The 14,796-nt window shown below is 46.1% G+C and overlaps 1 protein-coding gene across 3 annotated transcripts in view; it reads left to right on the top strand.

The window, feature by feature from the left end:
* The first annotated feature begins 3,158 nt into the window (after window positions 1-3,158).
* The window catches only part of NR1I3 (nuclear receptor subfamily 1 group I member 3), a 908,808-nt gene continuing 897,170 nt past the window's right edge, over window positions 3,159-14,796 (top strand). The window contains exon 1 of one of the 3 annotated variants that reach the window (XM_078671477.1): window positions 3,159-3,736. The gene's annotated coding sequence lies outside the window, so the exon portion shown is untranslated. Of the gene's footprint in view, window positions 3,784-14,796 lie in introns of all 3 variants that reach the window. The other 2 variants (XM_078671481.1, XM_078671479.1) reach the window with 2 other exon arrangements.

Genomic DNA, 14,796 nt, shown 5'->3' with positions numbered 1-14,796 from the left:
AGGACTATGATATGGACTGGAAGTAAGGACTTTATTGTTTGTTGTTATTGTTGCATAAAGGGGGGAGATATGTGGTGACGGTCTAGTCTTCCGTCACAGGAAACGGAAGGGAGGCAACGGGAAGCGGAAGGCGGCCATGTTTTATTAAGCGCCGACCGCCGCATACAGGGCACTGTCTCCCGGCGCTCCGGGTTTGAATAAAGGGAAATACTTACACTTATTCGGTGTGGCCTGAGTAATTACTTTCCCACATAGGGCTCCTGTGCTTGGGGGAGAAACAAATGTAGTGCCTTACATGGGTCGCATAAAGCCAATGAAAGCGCTCCTGCGCTTGCGGGGAAGTCGGTATAAGCACGGCTCCGTGCCCTTGCACGAGTCGCGTATCCAGAGATTCCGTGGTAGGCACCCTTGTGCAGTCCGGAGGAATTCCAGTTGCTGTTAGAGCATTCGCTCCTGCGAAGCTCAGTACTGCAATACAAAGCGCCGATTACGGCGGCTTCGATTTAGATATAAGTCCTCCCCCGGAAGTGCCGGTCAGCTGTTTGTTCGACGCAGGTCGGCCGTCTAGGAAGGCTAGACGGCCGACCTGCTGAGGCTGATTTCGGCAAAAGGGAAAAAAAAACCACACACACACACCCCACCCCCCAGGCAGAAGCACGAGGGCCGGAGGATTCCCTGGAAGGAGAGGCGTCTAGTGAATGGGTGACTGACACTGAAGGGGGTCAGCTAGCTGAAGAAAGCAGCACCCCAAGAAGAGGACACCTGTACCAGCTGAGAGACAAACCCCAGCCCAGTCAGAAGCTGAGAGACTTTTTGTGTTAAAGTTTGATGTGTTTATTATGTTAGTTTGATCTGTTGTCTTTTTTATTTTAGTTTGTTGTTTGAACACCCGTTGGATGTAGTGAGCCACCCGGCTCATACTATACAAAGTGTTCACATCAACTCCCTGGGCCGGACGTGGACCGGAGAGTATAAATAAAGTGTGACGTCAGCACTCGTGGCCGATGGCACGTTACCAGCAAAGAGCCTGTTGTGTTTGTCCTTTACTCCCTATACCCAAAGGCCTCATCTCACTATTAGTGCACCCTTAGCCCCTAGGCCACAGCTTTCCAAACTTTTCATGTTGGTGACACGCCATTCTGGAAAATAAAATTTCAGGACACGGTAACGCGAGCGCAGCGAGGGAGCCCAAACCACCCAAGGCGCTTGCCAAGGCCGAGCCTACTGAGTTTGCCAATGCTTGTTTCAATGGCATTCAATCAAGATAGCGTATTTACAAATCCGAAACCTGTTTAAGAAGCAATCAATCTACAAAATGTACTTCAGTGCATCTATCTGTAGTAAGCGTGATAGTGTTTCAGTTGATTTCATTATAGATTATGCTCACCAAATCCTAGATTTTAATCACAGGACTAGTTTGGCACCCAGTTGGTATCTGCTGTGCCCAGAGCACACAATTAACGCCAACTAGCTGCAGTCTGTGCAGACAATTAACGTCAGGTAGATGCAGCCTGTGCACACAATTAACTTTAGCTAGCTGTAGTCTGTGCATAAAATTAACTTCAGCTAGCTACAATCTGTGCACACAATTAAAGTCAGCTAGCTGCTGCCTGTGCACCCACTTACCTTCAGCTAGCAGCAGTATGTGCAATCAATTAACTTCAGCTAGCTGCTATATGTGCACAGAATTAACTTAATCTAGAACCAGTCTATGCACACAATTACCTTCAGCTAGAACCAGCCTGTGCACAGTTAACGTCAGCTAGAGTTTGTCTGTGAACAGAGTTAAATTCAGCTAGCTACAGTCTGTGCATACAATTAACTTCAGCTAGTTGCAGTCTATGCACACTACCTTCAGCTAAAACTAATCTGTGCACAAAATAATTTCAACTACAACCAGTCTGTGCACACATTTAACTTCAGCTAGAACCAGTCGGTGCACAAAACGTCATCTAGATGCAGTCTGTGCACACAATTAACTTCAGTTAACTGCAGTCTGTGCACACCGAAGCCCACCCTTCATAACAGGCGGAGTCCTCTATGGAGCTACAATGTTAGGTATTACATTTTCAATTAGATCTGGTGAAAATGTGTACTTTTTTCCCTTAATTTAAAAAAATTGCATTCTGTATAGCTTTAGACTTCTGCTTGTATCAATGGATGTTAAACACAATATATCTGCGGGACAATTGCATCCCTCTACTTCTGCATCATTCCAGTGGCCCGGCATACACTGTTGCGGTCACTTCTAAACGTGGCCTCTGCATGAAGGAAATTCACACTGCTGCTTCCTTGCTGTACTTCTGTAACGAGCTCCTAAGTTTATCCGCTCCCTGAAAGAGCAGCAGCTAATTACATCCATATTTCTTTCATGAAGTTTTGTATTGTCTGTAGCCCTATTTATTCCTGATTTGAGCACTGGAAATAAGAGAAGGCAAGGAAAAATCCGGGACTGGTTAGCATATTCGTACAAGGAATTGGGAACCTTGGGGGTAGCTCTCTGTTCTAGTGGGTAAATAAACTGCTTTTGAACTGTCACGACTGTACACTGCAATTATGAATATTGAAACTAAACTGAAAAAGTGTGCCTGTTTTCCAAAAAGTGCTCATTGTATATATTTTAGAATATTTCTCAAATGTAAGCACTTATTTTAAAAATAATCTGTTCATTATACCAGGCATAAGATTTGATTTAAAATCTGTCTTAAATTTGTCTTCTCAAATTAAGGATAAAAGTAAAAACACGATGGTGCTGCCCACTTAAAGTGTTCCAGTTCTTCTCAGAAGCACCAGTATTATTCTAATGAAAGCACAACAGACTTACCATGAGGTTTTGATGCTGTCTCCTTAAAGGTATAGCAATGATATTGCAAGATGTGATACTGTCCCATTAAATGTACCGAGGCGATGTTATGGAAGCAGACTGGGTTTGACGACCCCCTAGTGAATCTGGGATGGGAAACTTTAGGGCCGTGAAGTGATCCTAACAAGTGCCCTTAACAGTACCTGCCCGTTTAGTCTGAGTTCTAAAACCCATTCACGAAGGTTCCAAAATAAATGAAAGGGGAAAAACGACAAATCCCTCAATGCACCTGGGTGCTGTTGGACTTCAGACTTGTTTCATTACTCACCTTTGGGCTGGTTTTGTAACTCAGGTAGTTGGGCGTGGTTGAGAAACGGAGGCCTGGGTTGCACCTTGCGCGGGTCATGACCCAGACCTGTTCGTCTTCATTCGTGGGGCATGCGGGGAGAATTCTTTCTTAGAAACATGTTTTGTCTCCTCAGGACTGAAGGCTGGGGAGGAACTAGGACAAGGGTAAAGGCAGACACACGGAGAGGGCAAAGCTCGGACGCAGTGTCACCTGTCCCTTCCTGCCGCGCTGGGAGGTGACTGAGTACAGTACAGCCCTGCGGGAGTGGGCGGGGTTTACCTTCGGCCTCCCTCGTGCCCTGTCCCTTACTTCTTGCTCTTGGTGGCGAGTACAGCCGGGACAGGAGTCTATTTACACCTCTGCACCCACCTCCTCAGACCTCGGCCTCCGTTCTCCTCAGCTGCTTCCCTGGGACGGTCTAAGGGGAGGGGCTTCTCCTTAACTCACGCACACTCTCTCCCTCCCCTCCCTGAAGCGGAGTATACCTCTGTGGCCATCCACTTTTGAAAACAACAAACAACGTGGCTACTTCAAGTTCTCAAACCAGGAAGGATCGTGATTCTGCAGGGACCCTTCACAGCTAGGTAAGGGGAACTTACCGGCTTTCACTGTGCTGCGGTCTTCTCCCATTGTATAGTGTTATTGCAGTTTTTTACGGATTTCTTTAAATCGGACAGGTACTGTTCATGGTTGGCAATACACATAGCGCCGCGACGGGAATTGTGCGCTATCACGAGCAGCGCCAACTTGCGCAGGTCTGTTCTATTGGGGGCATCAATGCTCTAGAAGCCGTCTCAAGTTCCTCTGTGCATGAACTAATTGCATATCCAGTCAACCTCTGCTTTGCCTTTTGTGACTTCTTGTCTTGATTTCATAACATGGTGAACAGGACTATACATTCCAGAAAAGGAGTGAGGCTGGGGTTAGACGTGCCCGTGCGGGAGTGGGCTGCACCACCCCTAGAATAATCTCGAAGGCGTTTAAAAGGAAAATAAGCAAGAAATATGCCTTTCAAGTTGATGCTTTCCTCTAGAGGTCACAGGTCTCCTTCCCCACTAACAGATCGTTGCGTATTCATTTTGACATGGATCCATGTTTACTTTCCCTTTCTGACTTTTGTATGTGGATCCTAACCAGAATCAGGCGTGTTTACAGGGCGTGTGAAACTAGACTACACGGCCTCAATTGCTTTTTGAAATACTTATAAATGAAGTTTACAAGTATTTCTAAAAATATCAGCAGCAGGAATTATTAAATGAGGCATGCTTTTTTAATATCTAGAGTGCAATTTAAATAACAATTTTAATGAAGCGGAAGCATACCTTGACACTTTCCTTGTGTGATCTCCAAACGGCAAATGTGTGCTGAAAGTCCTGATTTTCACATATATTATTGTTGACACGCATTGTAAGTACCGCAGGAAAACAGCATCGATTTTGCATTTTACCATGTCATTTACAAGGTAAAACTACGTCACAGCAATGCACAAAATCCATGCTCTCTTATGATCAGCGGTACAAAAGGGGGTGGTGATGGACGGAGCATCTGAACCAATCAAACACTCACACCCAGTCAAAAGATCTGGGTTTAATCCATCACCGTTCTTTAGCCCACTCTGCCACCCCAGTTCAGACATGGCTATATGCAAATCAGTCTGACCCTGTGTCTCATGGGAACAGTCCAGCCCGAACTGCCAAGCCATGCCTTCCCTGGACCAGAAACAAGCTTCCGAGGACCGGTTTCAGGCATTGCAGCCTTCTTCAGCCCGGCTTGCTTGAATCCAGTGGCAAAGTGAGCAAGGGACTCACGTCTGAGCATACCCTGCCACACTTATGGCGGCCAAAAGCGGTACAAAAGGGGGTGGTGATGGACGGAGCATCTGAACCAATCAAACACTCACACCCAGTCAAGAGATCTGGGTTTAATCCATCACCGTTCTTTAGCCCACTCTGCCACCCCAGTTCAGACATGGCTATATGCAAATCAGTCTGACCCTGTGCCTCATGGGAACACTCCAGCCCGAACTGCCAAACCATGCCTTCCCTGGACCGGAAACAAGCTTCCGAGGACCAGTTTCTGGCATTGCAGCCTTCTTCAGCCCGGCTTGCTTGAATCCAGTGGCAAAGTGAGCAAGGGACTCACGTCTGAGCATACCCTGCCACACTTATGGCGGCCAAAGGCGGTACTTGATTCAAGCAAGCCGGGCTGAAGATGGCTGGAATGCCAGAAACCGGTCCTCGGAAGCTTGTTTCCGGTCCAGGGAAGACATGGCTTGGCAGTTCGGGCTGGACTGTTCCCATAAGGCACAGGGTCAGACTGATTTGCATATAGCCATGTCTGAACTGGGGTGGCAGAGTGGGCTAAAGAACGGTGGTGGATTAAACCCAGATCTTTTGACTAGGTGTGAGTGTTTGATTGATTCAGATGCTCCGTCCATCACCACCCCCTTTTGTACTGCTTTTGGCCGCCATAAGTGTGGCAGGGTATGCTCAGACGTGAGTCCCTTGCTCACTTTGCCACTGGATTTCAAGCAAGCTTGCTGAAGATGGCTGGAATGCCAGAAACTGGTCCTCGGAAGCTTGTTTCCGGTCCAGGGAAGACATGGCTTGGCAGTTTGGGCTGGACTGTTCCTATGAGGCATAGGGTCAGACTGATTTGCATATAGCCATGTCTGAACTGGGGTGGCAGAGTGGGCTAAAGAACGGTGATGGATTAAACCCAGATCTTTTGACTGGGTGTGAGTGTTTGATTGATTCAGATGCTCCGGACATCACCACCTCCTTTTGTACCGCTTTTGGCCGCCATAAGTGTGGCAGGGTATGCTCAGACCTGAGTCCCTTGCTCACTTTGCCACTGGATTCAAGCAAGCCGGGCTTAAGACGGCTGGAATGCCAGAAACCGGTCCTCGGAAGCTTGTTTCCGGTCCAGGGAAGACATGGCTTGGCAGTTCGGGCTGGACTGTTCCCATGAGGCACAGGGTCAGACTGATTTGCATATAGCCATGTCTGAACTGGGGTGGCAGAGTGGGCTAAAGAACGGTGATGGATTAAACCCAGATCTTTTGACTGGGTGTGAGTGTTTGATTGATTTAGATGCTCCATCCATCACCCCCCCCTTTTGTACCGCTCTTATGATCAGCAACATTCTAGTGGCACAGGCGTAGATAAAAATGTGAAAAGGCACAGTGGCTGAGCAAGGGTGCTGGGCCCTAAGGCTACTGTGGAACAGAATGTTACATTGAGAATTAATACCGGCATATGCATTCTACCTCCAAGTTTGCCACTGTGCTGCAAAGGCCTCGCTGATTAAGCTAGTTGATGCGTAAGTGTTACTCAGATGCAGAAATGGCAACATCTCTAAGGAGAAAATACCTTTCGTGACTCTCACGATTTTCTCCAAAAGAAGTGTCCCCATTATAATGCATTTTCCACTCATGCAAATCTATCTAAAGAGGGCTGGTTCACTAACAAAAGTTGGAGTAGGCATCATACTCAGAAGTTTGTGGTGTCATGTAGTTTCCACTTTCCAGTAGGAACTGCACGTTTGTTGGGCAGCGTCAACTTTGGGATGGTGCCAGACTGATTCCGAGCACCCCCTCAGGATATGTTGACCTAAGGGCCAGCTAGGTCACAGTGGCCCCGTAAGCACCCCTAAACCTAGATAGGTAGCAAACTGTTTTGTCAACCCCAGAACATGACAACCCTGATCCCTCCCAGGAATTGTGGTAACAGATCTAGAACCCTTTTGTTCAGCCAATCATGCCCTCTTTCTCTCTCTCAGAGAAATGTGCAAGGAAAATACAGAAGGACGTTTTAAATATTTATTGAACCATTGTGATTCTTGTATAGAATATATGTGCCTCATTGATCAATACACCAAAGCAAAGAAGAGTAATTAGCAATATAAGGACAGTGAACAGGATGAACAGTTTCACCATCTCGCTAAAATGTTTATATACGCAAGCATATAAACAATAAAAAAATATATATATATATTGTACTCCTGCTCTGCGTTTCGTAACATGAGTGTTTAGGGTGTGTATTCATTCTGCCAAGAATCTCCTATTGGATGATCCACCTCTGTTACCTGAAGGGAAAGAATGTAGGTCCCCATCTTGATTACGAGTTGGGCATCCCTCCTTGCAGAGGGATCAGCAAGCAGCTGGGCTGAGGTATCAGTGTGTAGTGGCCTCGCAAATGACAGCAAGTGCTCCTCTGCCTCAACCTGGAAATGCTTGTTTATTTGTGATAAAAAGCATCCTTGCTCTGAGCCGAGACCTCTAGTCAGGCCGCCATTGTTTATGTTCTATAGATAGTTGCGTCGCCATATGGACAAATAACAAACAACTGCATTTGCACAATGTATGTTCGGACCTTGTACAGGATGTTGAAGGTATTGTGATAATTTTCTTACTTAGTGGAATTTGTAAGCAATGCAGTTTCAGAGAAATGAATCCTGCATTGTCACAAGCGCAAATGTGTGTTAAAAGTCATTGTGTGAAAAGGAAGGCAACTTAGGAGATGTGTATATGTTTAAAATGGCAGCGTTTCTCCTCCAGCCTAACTAAGATATACGATAGTGGACACTCGTAAACTCTTACGGCCACATGCATCATTGTAGGATTTTGCGATTCTTAAATTGCGAAAATTAAGGAATCGCAATTTAGGAATTGCAAAATCCTATGCATCAAGAAATCTCACTAGTTTTAGCGATTTCTTAATTTTCTGTATTTGCGATTCCTTAATTGCGAATCGCAATTAAGGAATGGCATTACATTGATTCCTATGGGCCTAGAGGCCCATAGGAATCAATGGAAAGGCATTAGCTTTTTGCGAATCACAATTTGTTGATGCATTTCAATCGTTCACATCACAAAATGTTCATTTGCGAATTGGTTGCAAAAGCGAGTCAGGATGCAGTTTACAACCCCCTGTAAATGCAGGCAAACACAGGGAGAGAGGCTGGACAGCAGTCTTCATCCCTGCGCTCACACTCCATCCATCTTGTTTAAATCGCATTCCTTCCAGATGAACATTACTTTAAAAAGCAGCCTGTGGCCCAGATCACTGGCTGCTTCTAAAAATGCTCACTTATAGGAAATGACGTGGAGCGGGGCAAGCAGCGATTCTCTGTATCACAGTGTGTTCCCACTGAGGCCTCCACAGGGACAGCTTCTCCTTTGCAAATCAGTTACCACCCCAAGTCAGAAGTCAGTAACAGATTACGGATTGATAACTTCAATTGTGCCTTAAACTACTGATAAACTGCATCATGACTCACAAATATGGGGGGGGGGGGGGCTTTATGTCTCTGCTATTTGTTACTGCAAACGAGGTGCAAAAGTTACTTTACAAGTCACAAATACGTTTCCGACTTCTAAAGCATCTCGTGTGCATTGCACCTTAGCTTTTTGTAGTCCCAAACCTGTGATTTTGTGAATTGAAGCCTCTGTGGCTTCAATCCGCTTTTGTACATTGGGCATAAAGTGCTTGCCAAACTTGTAGGTGTTACAAAAAAATAGGTACTGCATCAATCATTTATTTAGTTATGATAAATTGAAGAATAGCATTTATAATAATATGCGTGAATAAGTAGAACAGCCACACATCAATTACCAGACAACCACAAGTCTCCAGTTTTATCATAAGTACATAAAGCCACAGCACAACCTCAAGTGTAGATTACAATAATAATAATAATAATAATAATAATATAATTTTCTTTTCTAGTGCTTAACACAAGAGTTGATGCTGTTTTTGAGGACTGTAAACATCAGGTTTACTGCTCTCCAGTTTTAATGGTACATAATTTAGCTATCCATGGAGTATAACAAACTGAGTAAGCCTTTCCATGAATCAAAAATGTGTCGTCAGTAGCAAGATCTTGGCACGCTGGGCACCATGCTGGCATCCCATATCAAAACATACGCAAAGCCACAGATAATAATTAATATTCATTTAACACACCTCACTTTGTTAGGTTAGACGGTTTCATGAATTGGCATGTAGCAGCCTAGATTTAGACTCCTGGACTATGAAAGCCCAGGAGTCTGCATCAGCATTTATATACTTACAAAGACATTTGCAGGTACAGCTAATTGTAGGGAGGCACTTGCCGACTCTGCCTCACAATGGTTTATAACGTGCTTTGTAGTGCCAGGAATTAAATGCCAGATATCTGCATGGTGACATCAGACCATGTTTCTATCCTGTGGTTACATTTGAGAAATCAGCGTATTGTGTGACTCCTAGTTTTCATTTTCTTTCATTTGAAGCTATTGCAATTGGCAACAAGAATTTAGAAAAAGCAAATTGGGTATCCAGGATTATACCAAATTGAATAATTTGTTAAACCTAGCAAAGGGTCAGAAAACTGCAAATTCCACAAAACCTGACTGGTGAGAAGCAGTCTCTGCCACAATACTTTGTATGCCTATCTGTAATGAAAGTGATTTTCACTAAAAGGACACACCCAAACCCTGCACTCCCACCTGGGAGGCAAACTTACCACTGCACCTTTAAATGATACACTTTGAGCAGCACTTCCTAAAGACGAGGAAGAGACACAGCACTCCCTTTAAGCACAGCAAGAAAACAAATCCAGATGCATTTAAAATAACACACACAAATTTATTAATGCAATGTTTAGAACGGTAGGCCAAATATATTAATTGAATTTGCATCATCCTTGCTAACTCAAGCTGGGGTAAGCCTGTCAACTGCCCAGGAAGGAGTTCAATCTGGACTCAAGTTCTGTCACCTCCACAGCAATATGTCTATTCGGTGGTGAGCTTCCACCTGGCGCCCGAAGGTTCCCAGCTTAAATATTATTACTCAACGTGAGGCGAGGCTTCTAGAAAACCTCGTCCCCTTCTCATTTAAAAAAAATTGAACTGGCTGTACTAGTCTGCCTCAAGGCCAAGACGGAGGCTGGCCAAGCTCTCGTATTTTGACTTCGAGGCAGAGGTGCACATTCTACAGATAATATCCAGTTCACTCTGGTCAGTGAGGAGTGAAAAACAAGTGAAGAGCAAAAACCTGCCCTCCCCACTTTGCAGCTACATGTGAACAGCAAGCCAAAGCCAGAAAACAAGATAAGTTGAGGCCATGTCATAGCCAATAGTAAGAACTCATAATTAAGCAAGGACAATACAGAAAACAAGATGACATGAGGCCATGTCAGAGCCAACAGTAAGACCTCATAATTAAGCAAGACAAAGTCTGAAAACAAGATGACATGAGGCCATGTCAAAGGCAATAGTAAGGACTCATAATGTACAACACCGAGCACGTGTGCATCACTGCCCACAACACTGCACTTCGAAATCAAAAGGTACATTCCACACCTCTCTCTCATGCTTTGAAATGCACATCCCACACACTCTGCTCTTGGCAAGACTGTTCTACTCAGTGACAGCTCCCACTGAAAGACAGCAAGATTACAAGAAAGAAGGGAAACAGGCATATGCAGGACCGTCTCATATATCCAGGCTAAGGTAAAATAACACACTAAAGTCAGTTAAATGGTGGTAGTTGAAGGTCATCATAGGGTGCCAAAACACAAGAGTGCCTCATTCACTACACTATCTTGATCCATATTACGAGACGCACAGTATCATGGTACAGTTTGGATGAATATTATTTCATTGCAGACACTCCTGTGATACATTTTTTTTATAGACACACAGCACTTCTGCCAGTCACTGTCGGTCTTCTAGTGTTTTTTCTTTTAGCAGTTACTTTGTGTTCTAGATGGCCATTACTTCAGGGGACAGCAAACGAGATGGGCATTTCATCCGCTTTAGCTCTTGCTTCAAAATATATAAAGTTCTGAAATTTCACAAACTGTTTCTAAGGGGAATACAAATTATTCTAGGACTGCAGAATATTAATTAATTTGAGGCGCTGTTGGATATTATAAAGTATTACATGAGTTATTGAGACCACTATCAGGTTTGTATGTGCAGTAGTATGACATATAGTGAGGGCTGGGGCCATTACACCACCAATTGATTATTGCAACTCTACTGCCACCGAGGCAGATTTAAGTAATTTTCTGCTTGTGTGTGCCAAAACTGGTGAAAATGTTTAAGTAGTGGGTGGATTACCTAGACAGGCAAAGAACCCTATCCCAGAGTCAGGCTAACGCTTCCTTACTTATTTCACAGCAAACACAATCTGGAATGGAAGGTTGGTGGCCCTAATGTAAACACTAGTATGTACTCAGAAAAAGAGAGCATGAATCTGCAGCACTAAACACACAGTGGGATGCGTGAATCTATAATAGATGTATTCAAATTGTGTTCCTCCAGCACACCATGCTGCTGGCGTTAGTGCCTGCCCACCCTCCTGCTTCCATGAGTTGCTGACGGGGACACTTGAAGACACGCTGAGACACCACTCTGCATGAAGCTGCTTTTGGAGTCTCGCGCATTAACTAAACTCCACGCTGGTTTGAAGCGTAAAAGGCCATTTATTAGGACAAGGTTATCAAAAACTCTCAACTTTTATTAACATAACAATTCAACTGCAATAACTTTAATCAGCAATAAACAAGCCCATCCCCATCATCCATCCATTCTCCATCCCTCTCACCTCTTTAACTCCTCCCCATTCCTGCTGTAAACTTTTCCATCCATCCCTTCTTCACCTTCACAGCCCGCTTAAGCATCCTCTCTTTCATTCCCTCTGCTGCACCTTGCATCCTGCACTCTGCCCTCGTTCACCTATGTACCCCCAAGGGGTGGCTCTGCCCCTTCATGACTCACCACCCTTCCAAAGCTCCGCAACCTATTAAAACTGCATAACCTGTCCTAAAATGGCCCGCCTCGGTCGCACCCCCTCGCCCTAATAACTGTAGGGAGGGCGGGTGGATCAACTTGAAAAAACAACCTAAACCTCCCTAACCCGGTGGTGCGAGGTGCTGGGAAAGAGGCCGGAACATCCCACCCCAACACCTGTATAATCACCACTGGACTGCCCCTAATTCCACCCCTTTGAACTCCCACCCCACCTTGTACTTCCGGCCACGCAAAGATCCCTGGGAGAAGACTAGTCTGCGACCCTGCTTCCCCTGGGGGGGCCGACATTTTAGAAGCCCGGACCTATGAGTGGCTGCATCTGTAAACCCAGCATGAAGGACAGAAATTCTGAGCACCAAACCAAAAGGCCGCACATTGCTTGCTGTTCGCTGCTCACTGCGCTCCCAGAGGCAGGTGACTTTTGGCGTTTTTGAGAGAACAGGGCATTGAGGGACAGCCAACCAAAGGGAGTATTGAGCAAACCAGGTGCAGTCTAGATGACTGGGCTGGTTTGGGCTATATCTGGTAAAATATGTAGCCCAAGGTATTTATATCATGTCATTTTTGTCTGTCACCCACCATTTTGCATGGTAGGTACACACAGTGGCTGCCCCAGGTACTCAGAAATGTTCCCTTTTTACTAATGAGTGTTAGTTTAGGGCTAGGTTAGTCAATGTCTGTAGGTGAGCGTTTGTCCCATTTTTTTTATCGTCTCCTGTGTGAGGAAATGCTGGATGAAAGGGTCCAGTCAGTGGTGTAACATCGGCCCCCGCAGCCCCCCACTGTATGGGGGCCCCCAAGCTCCAGGGGGCCCCCTCAGCACAGTACTCTGGCCGACAAGCTCCCAATTGAGTCCGGAGATGGCACCTCCAACTACCTTGCAGGAGGTCCCCTCAAGTTTTGTTACGCCAGTGGGTTCAGGAAGTGCTCTGTCTCGTAAAGGAGGCTGGGTGCTTGGATCGACTGGTGGCTGGAAACGTGGCCCGCAGCTGGTGAGGGCCTCTAGTAGAGTGACAAAAACAAAAAGAACAGAAGATGGATGGAATGCTGAACAATGCAAACATTCACCCCAGTCAACAGATCTGGATTTAATCTACTATTTTTTTGCCCACCACGCTAGTGGGGTGGCAACCACCATATTCACGTGCTCACCACCTGAGGACCCTGCTGCGGCTCTTGTGAGTGTGAGGGGCCACACACAATCACACGGAGTGGCCCCAGCATTGTGTTGAGGCAGGAGCGGGGTTCAGGAGGGGCTGCGGGTGATAAGCGGCATTAAAGAGCCTCAGGGACGGGGGGATCTCCAAGAAATCTGCTATTAGAGGCAAAGTGAAGACCTCCGGGGTGCAAGGAATTAAGCCCCATGCTGCCAGGGAAGATCAGTCAGAAGGGGTGGGGGCACACGTTAAGCAGCAGGCAGAAGTATGTGGATCTGGCATGAAGTGGGGAGAGGCAGGCAAGTCTGGGTGCTTTGATTTGCTGCAGGCACTGTTTTTTTAGGGTGAGGAGGACTTAATGCTGCCCTTAAAGAAGCAGTGGCAGGCTGGCCAAGTGGATGATTTCCATTGGACCTTGGGCACGATTGTGGAAGACATGGGTGGAGCCGGACATGACCTGAAGGGGGAATTAAAATTTGAAGAGGATAGCTAGGCATGGGGGGAGGGGTCTAACAAGCACAGAATGTAGGCAGGGTGGGAATAGGTGGTGCATGTCCCAGATGAGGAGCTTGGGAGTTGGTGGCCATTAGCTTCCAGCGACATTGGGGAAAGTTGGTCAGGTAGGCAAACAGGGGACAGCAGAGGAGGTTGATCTCAAGCAGGCATCAAACATCAGCTATTGTGGGAGCCATGCTCGAGTGGAGTGATGGGGAGTAGACAGGATTTCTGGGGGAGGGGTTCACTTAATGGAAATCCCCCAAAGTTTATGCAAGGCAGAATAAAGGGGGTGAGAAAGAGGGCGGAGCAATAGGTAAGGTCAGGGTTTTGGGAAAGCAGGGGCCAGGATCATCCAGCAAGTGTTTCTGGGCATTACACACTGGGCCTACCTTCTTTGCTGATGTCTAGGTTTCAGCAGTACCCAACCTGGGAGAGCATGGTGCAGCTTGCATGCCACAGGAAGAAGAGAAGTCGTGGCCCAGAATGGTCAGCCGGAATGTGTTGTGGGACCCAGTGGTATGTGGCACAAGAAGGTCCTGGGAGGCCTCGCCATGGCCAATGCAAGAGCAGGATGGACCTGTAAAGTATTCACCAGGAGTCTTCAGCTGACTCAGGGGTTTTATAACAAAAAAAGACTAAGGAAAAGTACATACGTATTGAGGGCTTAAGGAGGCAGCACGAACTGACACTGTGGTGTTCCAGACCTTCACCCAAAATTCCAACTACAATAGTACATAGAATTCAAGCACAAGCAAAACATAAGGTTCCACATATGGGCTGTAAAATAAGAGCATCAATGAAATACAACAACAAAGTAAAAAACCCAAACACCACAGGACCATTTACCATGAGGGAGCAACACAGGTCGCTGTGGCCTGCATCGGTGGAACGCCTGATATGGTATTGTACAGTCTCTCAAGAAATGGTACCAGGTAGCCCTGGGATAGGGCACCAGGAGCGACGAGGTGTGGCAGTGATAGGAAGTGGCCCCGCACGGCTTACATTGCATGACGAGGCTCTGGACCAGGGATATTCAAGTACGGCCCAAGGGCTGCATGCTGCCCCCCTGATCTTTAACTACGGCCCACTGGTGAACAGCAGCACTGGGCTATTGTTCACTTGACAGAGCAGGAGCATTCAGGAAGCTGTGAAACTGGCATACTTTATTTTGCACATTAATTAAACTAAT

This window comes from Lissotriton helveticus, chromosome 12 (assembly GCF_964261635.1).
Source record: "Lissotriton helveticus chromosome 12, aLisHel1.1, whole genome shotgun sequence".
Classification (NCBI taxonomy): domain Eukaryota; kingdom Metazoa; phylum Chordata; class Amphibia; order Caudata; family Salamandridae; genus Lissotriton; species Lissotriton helveticus.
Note: the sequence above shows the minus strand (reverse complement) of the source record. Positions and strands in the feature narration are given on the sequence as shown.